Source organism: Hippopotamus amphibius, chromosome 14 (assembly GCF_030028045.1).
Source record: "Hippopotamus amphibius kiboko isolate mHipAmp2 chromosome 14, mHipAmp2.hap2, whole genome shotgun sequence".
Classification (NCBI taxonomy): Eukaryota; Metazoa; Chordata; class Mammalia; order Artiodactyla; family Hippopotamidae; genus Hippopotamus; species Hippopotamus amphibius.
In genome coordinates, this window is record NC_080199.1 from 6,807,733 (window position 1) to 6,820,524 (window position 12,792).

Genomic DNA, 12,792 nt, shown 5'->3' on the forward strand with positions numbered 1-12,792 from the left:
GGCAACCAAAATATATACTTGGAAAGAGAATTAATGTCTGGAATAAAATACAGATATCTATATTTAGAAATCTTTTGAGTAAGTCTAGGTGTATTTTTACTTTTTAATTCCTAGCACAGAGCCTGACACATGATAGATATTTAGACAATGACTAAATTTGAAATGATCTAAAATGGTGCTACTTGATGTCCTGAGAGTAAATGAGATGGCCTACAGCAGTGGTCTGCAGATTAAGGTAAGCTGATTCTGAAAAAGCACAAATATTTTCCAAGGGATTCACAGATAAGATAGTTTTAAGAGAGTCAACTTATATATTATCAATTTACAGATTGTCAGCTTCCAAATAAGCTCTTGTAAAACTGATTGACCTGAGATTTTCCTGTAGATGAGGCAATAGGAAGATTTGCTACCCTCAAACATTCCTTCCAAAATCACCCTTTTCCCACTTGAAAAGAGAAAAAGGTATTGAACACTCATATGGAAGTGACATGTGGTACACTGAAATAAGGTAAAAAGCAACCAGAATGCCAAATAAATGGCAACCACAAATACTGTACATTTTGTTGTTTTTTTCAGTAGGCATCATACACCCTTAATAGAGTTTTATGTTTTCCTCCATCTTACACTTTTTTTCCTGTGAAAGGTAAAGTGTTGCATTGGAAACAGAGTATTTTAGTGTCTGCTAGTACATTCTAAATTCAGATATATTGTAAAGACTATGCTTTAGTGTTTTATGTTTCTGAAGTTACTCAGAAAAAAAGTGATAAGCATTTTTAAATTTTGCTAAAATTATTAATTGATTATTTTCTTGAGTGCATTTCTCCTCCTTGATGTCACTTGTTCGTCATTTATTTATTGATCTTTTTTCTTTTTGTATATTTATTGGATTTAGATAGAATATTCTAATTTGCTGAGGATGTTATTCTAAATAATGCACTTGACTCCAATCATTTTTATTACATTTTTGTAAAGCTCGTCACTTCCTAGTGGATTTCCTTTAGTAATGACCTCTTGTTTTATTTGCTATTAATTTCTGCTGAAATTGACCTTACTCTAGCAGTCACAAATATTAAACAATGGATATAGTAGTTACTGGAATATGAAACACTTCTTCTTGTAGGTTCACTGCCAATGGAATTGTACTCCTTATGTTTAGTAAATATCATTATCTCAAAATCAGAAACATGTATTTTAATTTACTGTAAATAGTATTTGTAATGTTAATTTTAAAGCACTGGAGACTTACATAAATGATTGTTTCTATTATACAGTTCAAGAGATAAAACGCTGCCAGCACCCTTGAAGCTCTTGCAGGCATCTGCCCAATCATCTCCCTAAAGGTTTTATTCTAAGTCATAGAGTTCTTACTGCCTGGTCTGCACCACTAGCTTCATTTTGCCTTTTTTTTTTCTGACATTTAAAAAAATTAATTGTATGTATTCTTCCGTATATGACTTCTCAGCATTAGGCTGGTGAGATTCATTCATTTAGCTATTTTGATTGCTCTGTTTTATTCCATTGAATGAATATACCAAAAGTTGTTAAGAAAGACACTGCTCTGATGATTCTTAGATATATATCTGATTCCTATGGCCATGCATTTTTCTCACATATATATTATCAAGTAGTATTACTGGGTAATAGTTGTGTATATCCAGCTTTTATAGATAGATAAGGCTTAGCAGAACACATTTTCCAAAATGGTTATACAAATTTATGTTTACTCTCAATATATGTGAGATTCATTTCTTCCAAATCATTGCCTGTATTTAATGTTACCATTCTTTTTACTTTTAAGCCTTTCTGATGAGTAAGTGCTGGTATCACTATATGGTTATAATTCATGTTCCCCTGACAACTAATGCAGTACATAAATTATCGTTTCATATGTTTAATAGCCACTTAGAATTATTCTATTATGAAATTTCTGGCATTGTCTCTTCCCCATTTTTTCTATTGGTTGGTTGTCAGACTTTTTCTTAGTGATTTGTAGGAGATTTTCTTGTTTGTTGTCCTTGTTTATACATCTTTGGTTGGTGATTTGTATCACAAAGATCTTCTATTTTGTGTATCTTTTTAATGAACAACAACCATGGTGTCTTTAGATGAGCAGATGTTCTTAATTTGAATATAGTAAAATATATCATTAATTTCCTCTGTGGGTAGGGCTTTCTGAATATTATTGAAGATAACCTTGCTTAATCTGAGATTTTGTAGGTGTTTTCCTAAATGATTTACTAAAATTGTAATTGTTTTCATTTTCACATTTAAGTTTCTATAATTATTTTTGGATATGATGAGGCAAACATATGCATAATAAGTGATCCTGGACTCATTTATTGAAAACACCTTCCTTCCTCCACTGAGCTTCCATGCCAAATTTGTCCAAAATCAAACTACTTTGGGACTCTCTGAATTATGTTTTGCTATTTCATTGATTTATTGTTGGGTCAATACCACATTTTCCTCCTCACTTTTATTAAAGCTTTACAGTAAGTCATGGAATCTGGTAGAGAAAGTCATCTTATTTTGTTCTTTTTCAAGATTGTCTTGGAATCTGCACAAATTTTAGAAATTGTTGAGTTCCACCAAAGCAAATTTTCTTTTGGGAACTTGATTAAAATCTAAAGATGCATTGAGGAAGAATCTACATCTTTATAATAATAAGTCTTCAAATTAATGAACATGGTATAATACCTTCCTTTATTTAGGACTCTTTTTTAAGCAAAATATGTAGAAATTTCAACGCATGATAAAATGCATCATCAAGGAAGTTTAAAAATATTTCTATTTGGACCTTTGTCTTTGGCTACCATTATTATCGGGACTGCTAAGAGAAATCTAGAGTGCCTCAGAGTTGAGGCTATCACATTTGTATTTCTGCCACAGGAAGCAAGAGAGAAACCTAATTCCTGAAGGGAGTATATCTCTCAGAGACTTGGAAATGGACCACAGTTTCACAGAGGGCCTAGCCCTAAGATAAATTAATCTTGAGCTGCCTAAATCACTAGCAAGGGTTTCATTAAATTGTTTCTTAATCACTTTAGCTAAAACCACAGATAAAGGCTGAGTAATACATGCCATGGGAATTAGAGAGAGGAGGACAAAAAAATTCATGGAGATAATTTTACCACTGCTCTTAGTAAATCCATGGTAGTTAGAGAATGAGGTATGAAGTTTAAGAATACTCAGAATGAAAAGAATATACCCAAAGTACTTCTTGATGCATTCTTTTTCGTGGTGCATGTTTTACAGCACTCTTCCATTGCGTCATGAAGTTTTATGTGTTTTATCTCTTAAACTGGGCTGCTCTTCTCCACCTCCCCGCTTGCTTTGCCATTACTTGAATCTTGCGCTGTTACATCCTCCCCTGGATTACTGCACTATCTCTCAAAGTCTGGGAAGTAGTCCTCTCGGAGACGAGAGCTACAGCCTTGGATGAGAAAAAGACTTCTGGAGCCACCAAATCAACATAAAAATCCTCTTGCCTGGTTTCCATTGTTTCTTAGGATGTGTTTTTCTCTTCCTGCTTTTCAAGCTGAAATTGGCATCTGTCACCTGCCTATTTTACCAATTCTTTCAAGATGGATGACTGTTTAATGATCATGAGTTGGGATTAAAAATTCTATCGAGGCACCAAAGTATTATTATTTTTAAAGAGCATGCTTTGTGTTGGATAGCCCAGTTCAGGCAATATTATTTTGATTATTCCTACAGAGTAAAAAAGGCTGTTCAAAGGAATTTGCAATTTTACAGCCTGAGGAAATTATTTCTGTGAAAAGACATCCATTTCTGTTCTTCATATTGCCTCAATGCTCTATAGTCTGGAAGTTGAGCCGCATGGCAGCCTCCTCTCACAATACTACAAGCTTTTGAATGACTTACTTTGTCTCATCTTTTGGGCAAATCTCACGTACCTTTTAATAAATAATTAGTATGTTGACAAAAGAGTGTAATTTTGATACAATTTCTGTTCGACGTTACAAAGACTTCAGAAAGGATGCTTGAAATTGAGTTAAAATTTTAAACCTACTTACAGTCTAGTTATGTTAATGTGGCATGAAAATTACTTTGTAATTACTTTGTATATTTTATAAAATGAGCTGATGGCTGAAATCATCTTTCCAAGGTTTTATTTATTTTCTAATAGCAATTTTTCTCTCTTTGGAGCTTGGAAAAGAAGTATAAGTAAAAACATCAAAATTTAAGTCCTTTATTTTTTCCGCTAAGCTCTATCTATAGTATTTTTATATATGACCTAGGGTCTTCAATATTGCTGTGCAAAGGATAACCTTGCTTGATATTTACCAGATTTTTTTTTTAGCTGCAATGTATAGTGATGTCCAAAGAAAAATAAAAATGTCATAATGCTTTGGATATTATACCTCAGAAATGTAAACAGCTAAGCGTTCCAGAGGTAGCCATTTTCCTCAAAGTAAACTTTGGCTTCCAAGGTGAGTTAGTTACTTCCAGGATGAAGAAACAAGGGAATACCTTTTCATGTAGCTAGCTCAATGCAAAGGTTGAAGTCTGTGAGGTTTGTTACTCCATCCATTCACTTTTCCTGTGGGAAGACATTCAGGAGTCTTTCTGAAACCTTGAAAATGTTAAAGTATGTGGGCCGAGCGACTGGATGCAGAATGTCCTGCTTGAGCAGTGGAGGAGCTAAGGGTGCGGGGCGTGGAGACTATGGGGGCATAGGCAGAAAATTGACCCTCTCTGGGGGCGCAGCCCCTTTCTCACTGCATTCCTCATAATCACCCTGTTCGGCCCTGGAGGATGGCTGGTTGGCCAGAGACGGGTAAGATTCCCCAGGGGAGGAACAACCTAAGACAGGCACAGCCGCAGAGGGGCCAACAGGGGTAGGGCACAGAACCTTCCTCATATCACCCTGTTTGGCCCTGGAGGATGACTGGTTAGCCAGAGACGGGTAAGATTCCTCAGGGGAGGAACAACCTAAGACAGGCACAGTCGCAGAGGGGCCAACAGGGGTGGGGAATCCTTCTGAGAGAGGTCTCCTGCCCCCAGGGCTGCTTTGCTCTCCACGCCCAGCTCAAATCCGCACCCTGCTCAGATCCACACCTGCTCAAACCGGACCCAGGAGGCAAACAAAGATCATTGCCCCAGTCATGTGAGGCCTTTGATTGTTTATGGGATTAACCTGGGAGTGTTAGCCAAGAACTCAATAAAAGCAACGTGGGATGAATCAGCAAGGCTCTTGATCCTAGAGGTCTTGAGTATACCGGTCCCATCTTTCTCTTCAGTCTGTGTCTGTGTTTTCTTCAAGCTTGCGGCACCCGTCACTCACCTTGAGTCGCCGAGCTGGTCTCGGCATTTGCCTATCAATGCCAATACTTTTCCACTGCTAGGTTTAGAATTACAGTGTTTTTCTGACTTCTAATTTCACTAAAGAATGATATAAATCAATTAATTAGTAATGAAATAATATTCAGGAAAATACAGTGAATCATGTCTCAATAATCACTTTATCATGACTCATTCACACTAATTTATAACTCTTCCAAGAACTTGTTTCCTTTTTTAAAAAAACTAATACGTTCATCATAAGAGAAAAACATAATTAACAGGCATAAAGTTTCAATTATGCAAGATGAATCAGTTCTGGACATCTGCTGTGCAACATTGTGCCTTTTGGTTAAAAACACTGTATTGTACACTTAAAAGTTTGTTCGGAGGGTAAATCTCAAGTTAAATGTTCTCACCTCAATTAACAATGTATAATTAACATTAGCATTATAATTGATGTATGTACACATATTAATGACATCAAAGTGTATTGTTATATTGGTATATGTCAACATGAGTATGTACAATTAATATTATTAATAAATAATTAATGACCTCCCCTTATGTTTACCTCTTGATACTCACCACATTCTGCTAATATGAAAGGTGTGCTGTGCGAACACACCTAACTCCACTCTTTTGTGAACAGATGTACTTTTACAAACATACACTGTAACGAACATATCTGTGTGTCAGATCATCATTTTTGTCCTAATGCATCAATAATTTCTATGTGTGTACATTCCTATGCAAAAATATCATTTTTGTTTTTTTCCCAAAGCAGATTCTTCTTCTCATAACAGAGAGAACATCACTGAACTATCTTCAAGTATACAGGTTTCCGGGGGAGACATGCTTGGTCTGCTATAATACTTGTAAATGTGCTCTCTCATTCTTGATAACACGTGCCATAGCTTTCACACTGTCTGTAGGCATCTTTTGAAGAATTAATAAAATAAAGGAATGCAAGTAAACAATAGTTTATGTAGTAAAATAAATATCTTGAAGAAAATTTGATTTTTAATGTCCGTGGTTGTAAAGTTTATTGGGTAAAAAGTGAGAATAGCACAGTCTAATCTCTCACTTACCATACATTGTTCAAGCAAGGACAACTATATATTTCATATTTTTAAAAAAGAAGGAAGGAAAAACTTTCAGATGTTACAACACTAAAACCAATCTACAAAGACTGAGAAGAATGTACAGAGGGTATTTGAAGATATATTTATGTATAAATAGGAATCAAATATGGTAGGCATTTTTTTTTTTTAATTTTTGAGTAAATGAAAATCGAAACAGTGATATTACGTTTCTACCTGTTCCCTATTTCCTTGCTACTCAAAATGTAGTTTAAGGCCCAGCAGCATTTGTAACACCTGGAGCTTTATTGGAAATACAGAAACTCAGGCTCCACCCCAGACCTATGGAAGCTAAATCTGCACTTTAATAAGATCCCCAGGTGGTTCATACACAGGAAGTTTAGGAAACACTGCAAGTTAAGGAAATCCGGTTCTACACATGCATGCACAGAACTTGGTTACTTACATTTAATAAAACATTTTTGTTATCATAGATCAGTAGTACTCATACATTTTCATAAATCTCTGGTTGTACAGTAAAAAGAAAAAAGTGGTAAAAAAGGTTTTATGAAGGTCAAAACATGTATTTCTTTGAAAAGCAATGTGTATTTACATAAAACAGCTTCTCAGTATTTGGTTTGTCTGAAATAAGAGTCATCTGAAGGAGTGAATAAAATATATGGAGAGACTGCTAGCACCAGGAAATTGGAACTCCCTGAATTTTCTCTTCAATTGAGTGCATACCATGTAAATATTATCTCTTCTATTAACTGTTAATCTCTAATGAAGTAGAGACATAGTCAGAGATTTCTCCTTCGAGAGCAATTTCACTTTCGCCCGTTTCCATGTGCTTCCTACCATTATATTTGAAACAACCAAAATTTATGCAGAGGTATTTTTCTGTAAACATATCCCATAGTGCTTTAGCAACGCATTTGAGAAAAGTCCCGACAATGTAAGAAAAGACCATGTCTAATAACAGTCGAACATCTCAATACTTTCTAGAAATAAGAATTCCTGTCAATTGCTGTGGTGACCACATCTGCCAATTTTTCTGCTTTTTAAAAAAGTGCTTCTGGAATGTTTTCCTCTTACAAGAAGAAAAGACAAAGAAAAAATATCCAGGTTGTGCTAGTTCATAACCAAGAAATCTAGTTCATAATGCTGAAGTGCATCTCACGTGTAGAATATAAGCTTAGTCAAAAAAGACCATCTGTATTTTAATTACTTATTGTCCTATTCATTCAGCCTTTGCCTTGTCTGTGTATATAATTTGCATGTGCATGTGTATATATTTTATGTATGTATGTATTTGTACATATACATGTATGTATACATACGTAAGGTCATCGATAAATAGATGGATAGAAAACAGAGTGTTTTTAACTGCATAAAATTAGAACTCAGTTCTATTTGTTTTCTTTATTTCTAGAAATTGCACTTGATTTCATCATTTCAAAACTTGGTCTTTACCTTCTCCACATATAATTTAAAAAAACATAGCTTTTGTTTCTATAAACAACTGTCTTGCAATACTTTAGTGATTTTAATTTTAAAACTTGATATTTGGCTTCCGTTTCTCAGTTTACCATTCTAAACCTTACTTTTTTATTATCATTTTGGGGATAGAGTATACCCTTTTTCCACCTACAGGGATATTTTGAGAATATGAGACATATACAGTAATTTAATTTTTTTTCTCTTTCCTCTTCCTTCCTCTTCCTTCCTCCTTCCTTCTTCCCTTGGTCAGAGCCAACTGTGGGAGCATGGAGGGATGGGTGTGGAATCCTGGCTAAGCAACTTCAAGGTCATGTAAGACACTGGAAAGGTGCAGACTCTTTCTGATGGATGGGAAATAAAGAGGTTATTGCCACATGATAACTAAATGCAATGTGAGAGTCTGAATGGGATCCTAGACGAATAAAGAACAACAAGCATAATGTGAATAGGATCTATATATTAGATGACCATGTTATCAGTATTAATGTCCAGATTTTGATGGCTATACTCTGGTTATTTGCATTAAAAGTAGATTATTATTTAGAGCAGTTTTAGGCTCACAGGTAAATTGAGTGAAGGTACAGAGTTCCATATATCCCTCTCCACTAATCTCTCGTTATCAACTTCCTGCACCAGAGGGGAGCATTTGTTAAGATCAATGAACCTCCACTGACACACTATTATCACCCGAGTCCATAGTTTACATTAGGATTCACTCCTGGTGTTGTACATTCTATGGGTTTGGACAAATACATAATGACCTGTATCCCCTATTATAGGGCCATATAGAGTTGTTTTGCTGTCCTAGAGTCCTCTGTGACCCACCTATTCATTCCACCCTCCTCCCTAATCCCCAGCAACCATGGATCCTTGGACCGTCTTCATAGTTGTGCCTTTTTCAGAATTTTGGAATCATACAGTATGTAGCCTTTTTGGATTGGCTTCTTTTGCTCAGTTGTATTTATTCCCTCCACAACTTTTCATGACTTGATAGCTCATTTCTTTTTAATGCTGAATAATTCTCCATTGTCTGGATGTAGCACAATTGATTTATCTGTTCACCTATTAAGGACATCTTGGGAGAATGGGTGTTGGTGGAGAGCTCATAAGAGCAGAGTGAGATGATTCTAACACACTTACATGCCAGGACACTGAAATTAAAAGTAAAGTGTTCTCCTATCACTCAACATCCATAGTACTATAGTATAAGATAACAATTACTCAATTCAATTTCCATAAAATTAATATAACTAAAAAGAATTTAGAGTGGTTAGGACAAAGAATCCATGGTATAAAAAATCTATATATTATCTGTACTAAGGAGTGATTGGTTTTACACGACTGCATCACTAGGAAGGTTTTCCATATATAAAATATTTAAAAGGGGCTATATGACATGTATGTGTATACATATGTGTATATGTGTGTATGCATGTATATCTCTATATCGAAAACTACATTTATACAGGTTCCAACAACATGTTAATTTTATTTTGAATGCAAACACAGTGTAACCTTTGGAAGGAAGGCAGGAACTAGGACTCCTGCTTGGTAAAGCAGTGGACCTTACAGACATATTTTTCTAACCCGTCTCACAGGTGATTGGACCACTTTAGCTGTTACAAATTCACCTTCACACGTAGCATGGTTCTGGTTGCAGGGTGCTCAATTCTATACAAGGAGGGAGTATATCAGGAAGGATTTTGGCAAGAAAAGAATGAAAAAAGTGTGGTGGGACAGGCAAGGACAGCAAGACCAGGCAGCACTGAAATCTATGTTCAAGTTTTTCCATAGGAGAAGTGGAAAGATATTCATTTAGTTGAGGCGAAGGGTAACATGATTAAGTTTGTGTTTAATACACCACGGTGGCTCAGCATGAAGGACGGTCAAAAGTGGATGAGGGTGGACTAGTTGACAGTTACAAAGCTGTTGCAGATGATGGTACTTAGATCAAAAAAGAGACAACTGGACAGATTCAAGAGATAGTTTAACCTCAGTATTCCAGATTCTGTAGTTGCTAAAATGTACCTGTAAATCCAAGATCGTTACTGGCAGCACTTTTGCAGTCATTCAAGCACATGCGCAGAAAGGCAAGAAGCTGGAGTCTCCTGACGTGCAGGTACCCAGTTGATGCTGAGCCGGAGGATGTTGTGCCTTCTTGTTTCAATTCCCGTACTATCAACAGGTTTCCTTCTCAAGGTCTATTTCGTCCAGGTTTTCCGTATGTGTGTGCCTTTTGTTGGTGATCTCACTGTTTAAAATCGCCCCTAAGCAGAGTGCTAAAGTGCTGTCTAGTGTTCCTAAGCTCAAGAGGGCTGCAATGAGCCTTAGGGAGAAAATACAGACAAACTTTGTTAGGGCATCAGTGACAGTGCTGTTGATTGTGAATTCTGTTAATGAATCAACAAGATATATTAAATAAGATGTCTTTAAACAAAAACACACATCAAACAGAGTTATGTGTTATTTGTCTGATGAAAATGTTATGACCAGAGGCTCACGGGAACATAATCCTGTATTTCTCTTAGGTACAGTGGTTCATAATTCCCTAATTCAGTGTTTACGATGACTTTAGAAATCATAACTACTGAAAGTATCAGAATCTAGCGTATTTAGGGTCTAAATGCAAATAGATTTCGCAATGAATTGAATGAATTGGCTTTCAGTGATGCCAAAGAGAAACTGTAAAGACTCTTTTATTTTCCTGGAGTTGGCAATAGATGTATATTTGTGGCCTTGAAATGAAAACACATATAATATCAGTTTAATTTATCTTCCCTATACTTTTAAGAGCCAATCTATATCACGCCACAAAGATTTTAGAAGACAATCATGTATTAATCAACTGCTACAAAATTGTTCAGGTTAATATGCAAATGTTCACCACACTCCCAGAATAGAGTATATATAATTCATTTTACTTGTTTACTGTTTTATTCTATAATGCTCTCTTCAGGTAGTGCAAAGGTTTTTTGAACAACTGCTTATAAACAAGAAAATAAAAACTACATATTGACTAGGTGATAACTATATGGAACATGTTTGATTGCATTGATGATATTTCATAAAAAGTTTAAAGCCCATTACAATGTAACTTAAAAAATTGGAATCAATGAGACAATGTGCACAAGATGTTTGGTACCTGAGGGATGAAACACTACAAATGAATACAATATTTTCTGCCTATTATTATCGCCACACATTATTTTTGCAATTTATTTAAAGGCATTAGTATTTCACTTTTAACACTGAAGAAGATGAAATGGTTTAAGTGTGTTTGATTTTTCCATTTTCTTAAAAATATTGTAATGGTAATTCATTCCAGAAAAATTATATCCTTCCTGTTTTATTAATTGCTTTGTTAAAAAGACTCCTCTAGGGACTTTCCTGGTGGTGAAGTGGTTAAAATCTGCCTGCCGATGCAGGGGACACAGGTTCAAGCCCTGGTCCAAGAACATCCCACATGACATGGAGCAACTATGCCCGTGTGGCACACAACTACTGAGCTCACATGCAGCAACTACTGAAGCCTTCACACTCTAGAGCCCATGTTCCACAACAAGAGAAATCACCACAAGAAGAAGCCCACACACCACAATGAAGAGTAGCCCCCGCTCGCCACAACTAGAGAAAGCCCATGTGCAGCAATGAAGACCCAATGCAGCCAGTAAATAAATAAATAAATCTTTTAAAAAAAAAGACTTCTCTATCACAGTTGATTTTTATTTATTCCCTATATATTTCTTAATTTCATACTTTTAAAGTGATAGTTACATATTACTTTTTAATTTAAAAAAAGGAATTTCAAGAAATGTTTTTTCACTTTGTTATGATAGATACATGTACATAGAGTATAACTTTTGATTTACGGAAATATTTTAGGAGAAGAGATTTTAAAAGTTTTCATACTTTTTGTTTTCTATTTTTATGACAACAAAGTTGACTTTCATTAATTATTGTTTTGTCATTATTTGTTCTTACATTGTTACATTATATTATACAAAATGTAACCCCTATTGAATATTAATATATTGATTATTAATATATTTTCTATGTAATTTCTTATTGAAGAACAATTCTGATAACTTGTGATTCAAATTATATTCACGTCTATATACAATATTGAAAATATAACTTGTGAATAATCAGCTTTTAATAAATATTCATTTCATAAATAAATTGTTAGGCTTGAATCAGGCATTTCTAGAATCTCAGCATTTTATGTTTTTCTTTACTGTCCTTTCACAGACGAACATACAAAAGAGATAATTTGTGCAATAGTGTCTGGTGTTAAAAGGATAACAGTAACAGTTCAAGGTGCAATAAGGTAAGTATACTATTTAAATACACATAAGGGAATACCTGAAGAAACAGGTAAGGGTACCTAAAATGATTCCCTCTGGGGAGTAGCACTTGGGATGGAGAATGGGAGGAGAGATTTGCTGGGTTTGAATTTCAGTCCTTCCCTGATACTTATTTTTTTCATTATAATGTATGGCTGATTCACTTTGCTGTACAGCAGAAATGAACACATTGTAAATCAACTATACTCCATAAAAAATTAATAAAAAAAAGTTCAACAAAACATTCTTTTATTTGGTAATTTCCTATCCTAAAGAAATAAGCAGATATGCGAACAAACTTGAAAGAACAAAAATTAAAAAAATATATATTTAAAGATTAAAAATAAAATTATAATGCATGACTTCACTCAATATTTCTTAAAGTGAAAAATAAAACATACATTTTAAAAGAATGAGAGAACTGAATAGCAGCAATGAGAGCTGTAAAAATATATAAAGGAAATCTGATTTTAAATAGATTTGGAAGCCATGAATGGAGAGTTCGGACTCAGGTACCCCGTCTTAACTCACACATCCAGCAGGAAGGAAGAAGATTTTCCATT